This window comes from Piliocolobus tephrosceles, chromosome 12 (assembly GCF_002776525.5).
Source record: "Piliocolobus tephrosceles isolate RC106 chromosome 12, ASM277652v3, whole genome shotgun sequence".
Classification (NCBI taxonomy): Eukaryota; Metazoa; Chordata; class Mammalia; order Primates; family Cercopithecidae; genus Piliocolobus; species Piliocolobus tephrosceles.
The window spans coordinates 107,596,163-107,604,208 of NC_045445.1; the positions used below are offsets into that span (position 1 = coordinate 107,596,163).

The window sequence follows — 8,046 nt, forward strand, 5'->3', positions numbered from 1 at the left end:
CCTTCCTTCCTTCTTTCTTTCTTTCTCTTTCTCTCTCTCTCTCTCTTTTTCTTTTTCTTTTTTCGATGGAGTTTTGCTCTTTCACCCAGGCAGGCTAGAGTGCAGTGTCATAATCTCAGCTCACTGCAACCTCTGCCCCCCAGGTTCAAGTGATTCTCCTGCCTCAGCCTCCCAAGTAGCTGAGATTACAGGCACCCGCTACCACTCTTGGCTAATTTTTGTATTTTTAGTAGAGATGGGGTTTCACCATGTTGGCCAGGCTGGTCTCGAACTCCTGACCTCAGGTGATCCACCCGCCTTGGCCTCCCAAAGTGCTAGGATTACAGGCGTGAGCCACCGTGCCCGGCCTGAAATGTTCTTTCTTGCATCTCAGACTTTCTTCCCTTCTTCCAGAAGTACATCCCTTAAAGAGTTCCTTAACTGGGGGTTAGCTGCTGGTAAAACCTCAACTAACAATCAAAATTTACATTGTTTTTTATCCTTCTTTTTGAAATACAGTTTATTGCAGTGTAAAATTCCAGGTTGATGGTTATTTTCTCTCAGCACTTTAAAAATAGCATTTGGGCTGGGTGCAGTGGCTCACACCTGTAATCCCAGCACTTTGGGAGGCTGAAGCAGGAGGATTGCTTGCATCCAGGAGTTCCAGACCAGGCTGGGAAACATAGTGAGACCTCATTTCCACAAAAAAAAAAAAAAAAAAAAAAAGAGAGAGAGAAAGAAAAAAGAAAGAAAAATTAGCCAGACATGGTGGTGCACACCTATAGTCTCAGCTATTTGGGAGTCTGAGATGGGATGATTGCTTGAGCCAGGGAGGTTGAGGCTGCAGTGAGCTATGATTATACCACTGCACTCTTGCACTCCAGCCTGTATGACAGAGTGAGATTGTCTAAAAAAAAAGAGAGAGAAAAGAGAACCCATAGAATGGGAGAAAATATTTGAAAACCATATATTGGATAAGGATCTGGAATCAAGAATGTATAAAGGATTCTTATAACTCAATAATAAAAAGACAACCCAATTAAAAATGGAGAAAGGATTTGGATAGACATGTCTCCATGGAAGATATACAAATGGTCAGTAAGCACATGAAAAGATTCTCAGCATCATTAGCCATCAGATAAATGCAAGTCAAAGCCACCATGAGATACCACTTCATGCCCACTAAGGTAGCTATAATAAAAAAGACAGATGATAGTAAGTGCTGACAAGGCTGTGGAGAAATTGGAATTCTCATTCATTACTGGTTCCCACCAATAATATAAAATGGTATGATATAAAATAGTACAGCTGCTCTGGAAAACAGTTTGGTAGTTCCTCAAGATGTTAAACAGAGAGTTGCCGTATGACCCAGAAATTCCACTCCTAGATATATACCCAAGAAAAATGAAAAGATATGTCCACACAAAACTTGTATGTAAAAGTTTATAGCAGCATTATTTATAATAGCCAAAAGATGGAAACAATCCAAATGTCCATCAACTGACCAATGGATAAATGTAACACAGTATATCCACATAATGGCATATTATTTTGCCATAAAAAGGAATGCAGTACTGATGCATACTACAGCATGAATGAACTTTGAAAATATGCCTAGTGAAGAAAGCCAATCATGAAGGACCACATATCATATCATTCGTTTATATGAAATGTTCAAAATAGGCAAACCTATAAAGAAAGTAGATTAGTGCTTGCCAGAGGCTGGGGGAAGAGGGAAATGGGGAAGTGACTACTAATGGATAAGGAGTTTCCTTTTTGGAGCAATAAAAATGTTCTGGAATTAGATAGTGGTGATGCTTCTACAACTTTGTGAATATACTAAAAACCACTTAATCATAACTTTGAATAAATGAGTTGTGTGGTATTTAAATTACAGTTTTAAAAAAGGACATTTGGATGTCTCCTGGTTTCCACTGTTGCTGTTGGGAGTTATGCTGACATTCTGATTCTTCTTTTATAGGTAATTTTCTCCCACTCTTCCCCCCAGGCTGCTTTAGAACCTTCTCTGTTTTTTTCTTTGGTTCTACAATTTCACTCTTTGTGTCTCAATATGAATTTTTTTATCCTATTTTAATTTGTTGAACTCCTTGGATCTGAGGATTCATGTCTTTCATTAATTTTGGAACTTCTCAGCCATTATATCCCCTCAAATATTACCTTTCTTCTCTTTTTTTTTCTTCTGAGACTCCAAGCAAGCATTGATTAGACTTTTATCCTCCATATCTATTAACTCTTCCTTTATATTTTCCCTCTCTCTCCTTTTTTTTTTAGAAATGGGGTCTCATTTTGTCACCCAGGCTGGAGTGCAGTGGCACGATCATAGCTCACTACCACCTTGACCTCCTAGGCTCAAGCAATCCTCCTGCCTCAGCCTCTGGAGTAGCTGGACCTACTGCACACCACCATGCTGGCTGATTTTTAAATTTTTCGTAGAGATAGGGTATCCATATGTTGCCCAGGCTGGTCTCAAACTGCTGGCTCCAGTGATCTTCCCTCCTCAGCCTCCCAAAGTGTTGGGATTACAGGCATGAGCCACTGCACCTTGCCTATATTTTCATCTCTCTTTCTTTGCTGCATTCTGGGTGATGTCTTAGAACTTTACATTAAAATATTGAACTACTTTCTTGTTTTTTTGTTTTGTTTTGTTTTTGAGATGGAGTCTCACTCTGTCACCAGTCTGGAGTGCAGTGGCACAATCTCGGCTCACTATAATCTCCACCTCCTGAGTTCAAGCGATTCCCCTGCCTCAGCCTCCCGAGTAGCTGGGACTACACACACGCACCACCATGCCTGGCTAATTTTTTGTGTTTTTTAGTAGAAACGGGGTTTCACTATGTTGGCCAGGATGGTCTTGATCTCCTGACCTTGTGATCCACCTGCCTCAACCTCCCAAAGTGCTGTGATTACAGGCATGAGCCACCGCGCCCGGCCTATTGAACTACTTTCTCCATCTCTCCACCTGGATGTCTAAAAACATCTCACATATAACACATCCAAGACTAAACTCCTTCCTACCCTAGCCTTCCCATCTTAATACATGGTAATTCTACTTCTCCAGTTACTCAAACCCAAAGCCTGGTGTTATCCTCACCTTCACTCTTTTCCTCACACTCTACATTCAATCTGTCAGCAAATTATATCAGCTCTACCCTTAAAATACATCTTATATACAGAGGAGAAAATGCATCTATCTATTCCAGAAGCAAGGACATTGGCCAAAACATGAAACTAGGACCAAATTCCTTAGCAGAGCAGGAAGTAAGAGAAGTTTGTGTTTGTTATTAGACATTACTTTCTGTGCCCTGGACATGAGCCTTTGATCTGCAAAAGATATTCTTCCTGAGGGTATATCTCCTAAGTAAACCAAACTATAGATCAGAAAGTCATTTAGGGGCCTGGTGCAGTGGCTTATGCCTGTAATCCCAGCACTCTGGGAAGCCGAGGTGGGCAGATCACTTGAGGTCAGGAGTTCAAGACAAGGCTGGCCAACATGGTGAAACCCCGTCTCTACTAAGAATACAAAAATTAGCCAGGCATGGTGGCAGGTGCCTGTAATCCCAGCTACTCGGGAGGCTGAGGCAGGAAAATCACTTGAACCCGGGAGGTGGAGGTTGCAGTGAACCGAGATCATGCCACTGCACTCTAGCCTGGGCAGCAGAGTGAGACTCTGTCTCAAAAAATAAATAAATAAATAAATAAAATTTAAAAAAAAACTATTTAGGAAGCAGATAATTAGAACAAACAAATATTTCCATCAAGCTAAAGAGGCCTAATAGACTGGGGTTCTCCACTCTAGGCCCTATCTAAAGGTCTCAGGCCAGTCATCCAGAATTAGTCATCCTCAGGCTCCCATTCCAATATCTCATCCCTTATACCCCAGAAATTCTGTTTGAATCTGGCCTCTTGCCCCACTCCGCACCCCTGTGCCTTGGTTGGAGCCTCATTGTCATGTCCAGGACTTGTGTAGTGGCCTTCTACCTGGTCTGCCTCCAATATTTCCCCAGCCACTTCATCTTCCAACCTCTCAATAGTCATTCTCCTAGAAAGACTTCTCATCCTACTTCTCCGTTGAAAAGCCATCTTTGGTTCCCCAGGCTTCAGCATCAAATGACAACACTTTGGCATGACATTCACACTCTACACACCCTATACTCCAGCCACTGCAAACCTCTCTCCACTCCCTCTATAATATTTGGTGTCCTCATAGGTGTGGTTTCTTCTGCCTGAGAAGGTCTTCTGTTCCCTTTCTTCTTGGCAATCATTTACTTGCCCTTCAAGAGCAAGCTCATATATTCCTCCTCTAGGAAGACTCTCTAGACTCCTCCAGACAGTGCTCCCCTCTTTCATAGGAACTAACATACTGCATTACCAGCTGTCTGCTCCTCCTACTCAACAGACAGCTGCATATTCTCCTGCAGTGCCAGCCACATCCCTGAGACACCATGGTGAAAGTGAAGGCCAGAGTAAATGGGTTTGGCTCTATTGGGTGCCTGGTCACTAGAGCTGCTTTTAACTCTGGCATAGTGGATACTGTTGCCATTGATGACCCCTTCACTGACCTCAACTATATGGTCTACATGTTCTAGTATGATTCCACCCACGGCAAGTTCCACAGCACCATCAAGGCTGAGAATGGGAAGTTTGTCATCAATAGAAATCCCATCACCATCTTCCCAGGAGCGAGGTCCCACCAAAGTCAAATGGGATGATGCTGGTGCTGATGATGTTGTGGAGTCCACCAGTGTCTTCACTACCATGGAGAAGGCTGGGGCTTACTTAGAGGGGGGAGACAAAAGAGTCACCATTTCTGCCCCTTCTGCTGACTTGTGATGGGCAAGAACCCTGAAAAGTATGGAAACAGCCCTGAGAAGGTCAGCAATGCTTCCTGCACCACCAACTGCTTCATCCCCGTGGCCAAGGTCATTCATGACAACTTTGGTATCATGGAAGGACTCGTGACCACCGTCCAAGCCATCACTGCCACTCAGAAGACCATGGATGGCCCCTTTGGGAAACTGTGGTATGACGGCCACGGGGCTCTTCAGAACATCATCCCTGCATCTACTGGCACTGTCAAGGCTGTGGGTAAGCTCAGCCTCTAGCTGAATGGGAAACTCACTGGCATGTCCTTTCCTGTCCCCAGCACCAATGCATCAGTCATGGACCTGACATGTGGTCTGGAGAAACCTGCCAAATGTGATGACATCAAGAAGGTGGTGAAGCAGGTGTCAGAGGATCCCCTCAAGGGCATCCTGGGCTACACTGAGCACCACGTTGTCTCCTCTGACTTTAACAGGGACACTCACTCTTCTGCCTTTGCTGCTGGGGCTGGCATTGCCCTCGACGACCAGTTTGTCAAGCTCATTTCCTGGTATGACAATAAATTTGGCTGTAGCCACAGGGTGGTGGACCTCATGGTCCCCATGGCCTCCAAGGAGTAAGACCACTGGACCACCAGCCCCAGCGAGAGCACGAGAGGAAGAGAGGCCCTCAGCTGCTGGGAAGTCCCTGCCGCACTCAGTCCTCACCACACTGAGAATCTCCCCTCCCCAGTGTTTCCACCCAGACTCCCGGAAATGGAGGGGCCTAGGGAGCCCCACCTTGTCACATACCATCAACTAAGTCCCCTGTACTCAGGCCCAAAATAATATTACGTTACCATTATTTGCTTGCATCTACTCCCCTATGACATGTGGAGCCCCTTGAGGGCCATGACCTTGCTTATTCATCTTTGTATTTCCAGAGCCTAGCACAGTGCTGGGCTGATAAAGGTGCTCAAAAAAATTTTGATGAGCCAATGAATGTATGAATGAATGAATGAATGAATGAATGAATGAATGAATTTCTGACCATTGTGGTAGACTGCCAATTGGCGGCCCCTAACGAGCCTAACCCTCCAACCCCCGCATTCATGCCCTTGTGCGAATCCCACACTGACTCTGAGCTGGGAAGTGACACATGTCGTTTCAGATCACAAACCAGTGGGCAGGATCAATCATATGAACCTGCCTAACTGCAAGATGGAGGGGAGCAGGGTGGCAGCAAGGCATGATGCAAGATCTCAAAGCCAGGACTGCTTAGATACGGACAAATTCTTTTTTTTTTTTTGAGACAGACTCGCACTCTGTCACCCAGGCTGGAGTGCAGCGACATGATCTCAGCTCACTGCTACCTCGGCCTCCCGGGTTGAAATGATTCTCCTGCCTCAGTCTCCTGAGTAGGTGGAATTACAGGTGTGCACCACCACACCCGGTTAATTTTTATATATTTAGTAGAGACAGAGTTTCACCATGTTGGCCAGGCTAGTCTTGAACTCCTGACCACAGGTGATCCACCTGCCTTGGCCTCCCAAAGTGCTGGAATTACAGGCATGAGCCACTGCACCTGGCCTGATATGGACAAATTCTTACTCTTTGTCTCCCCTATTCCTAAATTTGTACCTTTCTAAAAATGATAAATATGTGTATAGAATATTCCTACATATTCTCACATATACGATCCTTGTAGGAATGCACTGAGAGAAATATCATTGTTGTTATTACATTTTATAGATGAGAAAACTGCAACATGCAAAACCGAATCAGTTGGTTAATGAGGAAGTTGGGGTTCAAGCTTCAACGCCAGGCTGCTTCCCCAGCCATAGTAACCCTGGACTTCTAACAATCCAGGCATGTCATTGTAGAGGACTTCCCTAAGAGCAAACACTTGGAGCAGACTGAGCCTGGGTCAATTTTCAGAAACAGGCCTAGTCTCCTTCCCCATCCACACATTAGAAGTATTTAAGTAATTACAGAACCTAGAGAGACTGAGAGAGACTTTGGCCAGTTTGGGTCACGTGCCCATCCATATAATGGGAAGATGGGGTCATGTTATTGGCAGCAGTATGGAAATGAAAGATTCATTCTAAATTTGTTTTTTGTTTTTTGTTTTTGTTTTTCCTTTTTGTTGAAGAACGGGGTCTCACTATGTTGCCCAGGCAAGCCTCAAACTCCTGGATGTAAAGTATCCTCCCGCCCTTACCTCCCTCTGTTGGGATTACAGGGGTGAGTCACTGTGCCCAGCCTGGAGGATTCATTCTAAAGGAAGAGGAGTGCTGTTACCAGAAGAAGATAGCCAGGCATGTGGTGTAGACAAAAGCCAGGGACACCCACACTCTAAGTTTGGAATCAGTAGGTGTTAGGGGTTGAACTGTGTCCCTCCTCCCACCAAAATATATTAGGTTGGTGCAAAGGTGCAAAAGTAGTTGTGGTATTTGCCACTGAAAGTAATGGCAAAAACCATAATTAATTTTGCACCAACCTACTATGTTAGCACCCTAATCCCCAGTACCTCCGAATGTGACTGGTGTCCTTATAAGAAGGAGAAATTTGGACACAGGCATGCATATAGGGAGACCACCATGAGAAGGTGAAGGTAGAGATGGGGGTGATGCTTCTGCAAGGTAAGGAACCCCCAAGACTGCCAGCAAACCACCAGAAACTAGGGAAGAGGCATGGAACAGATTCCACTCATAGCCCTCAGGAGGAACCAACCCTGCTGACACCTCGAGCTTGACTCCCAGCCTCCAGAACCGAGATAATACACTTCTGATGGTGAAGCCAGACAGTGTGTGGTCCTTTGTTCCAGCAGACTAATACACTTGGCTGGACAAGTGGGATTCTGACAAAGGCTGCTGCCATCCCTGTCCATCACTAACCCATTTCTGCCTCTTCTCCTGTTTCCTTTGTCCCTCAGCTCCTACATCAATGCCCTTCCCCCAACCCACTCGTTTCTGTCCAATCTCCAGCCAGTAAGGCCGCTGTTCCCAACCCACTGCTGTGTGCGTTTGGATCCCACAATCCTACTCTCTCCATATGAAATAACAGGCCTCAGGACCAGGTGCAGTGGCTCACACCTGTAATCCCAGCACTTTGGGAGGCTGAGGCAGGTGGATCACCTGAGGTCAGGAGTTCGAGACCAGCCTGGCCAACATGGTGAAATCCCGTGTCTACTAAAAATACAAAAATTAGTTGGGCGTGGTGGCACATGCCCATAGTCCCAGCTACT

General features: G+C 45.1%; 1 pseudogene across 1 annotated transcript in view; it reads left to right on the forward strand.

Moving 5' to 3' along the window:
* The window catches only part of LOC111536332, a 35,943-nt pseudogene extending 30,259 nt beyond the window's left edge, over positions 1 to 5,684 (forward strand). Inside the window, exon 2 of the transcript XR_004229231.1 lies at positions 4,587 to 5,684. The product of XR_004229231.1 is annotated as a glyceraldehyde-3-phosphate dehydrogenase pseudogene (transcript). The remainder of the gene's footprint in view (positions 1 to 4,586) is intronic.
* Positions 5,685 to 8,046: the final 2,362 nt, after the last annotated feature.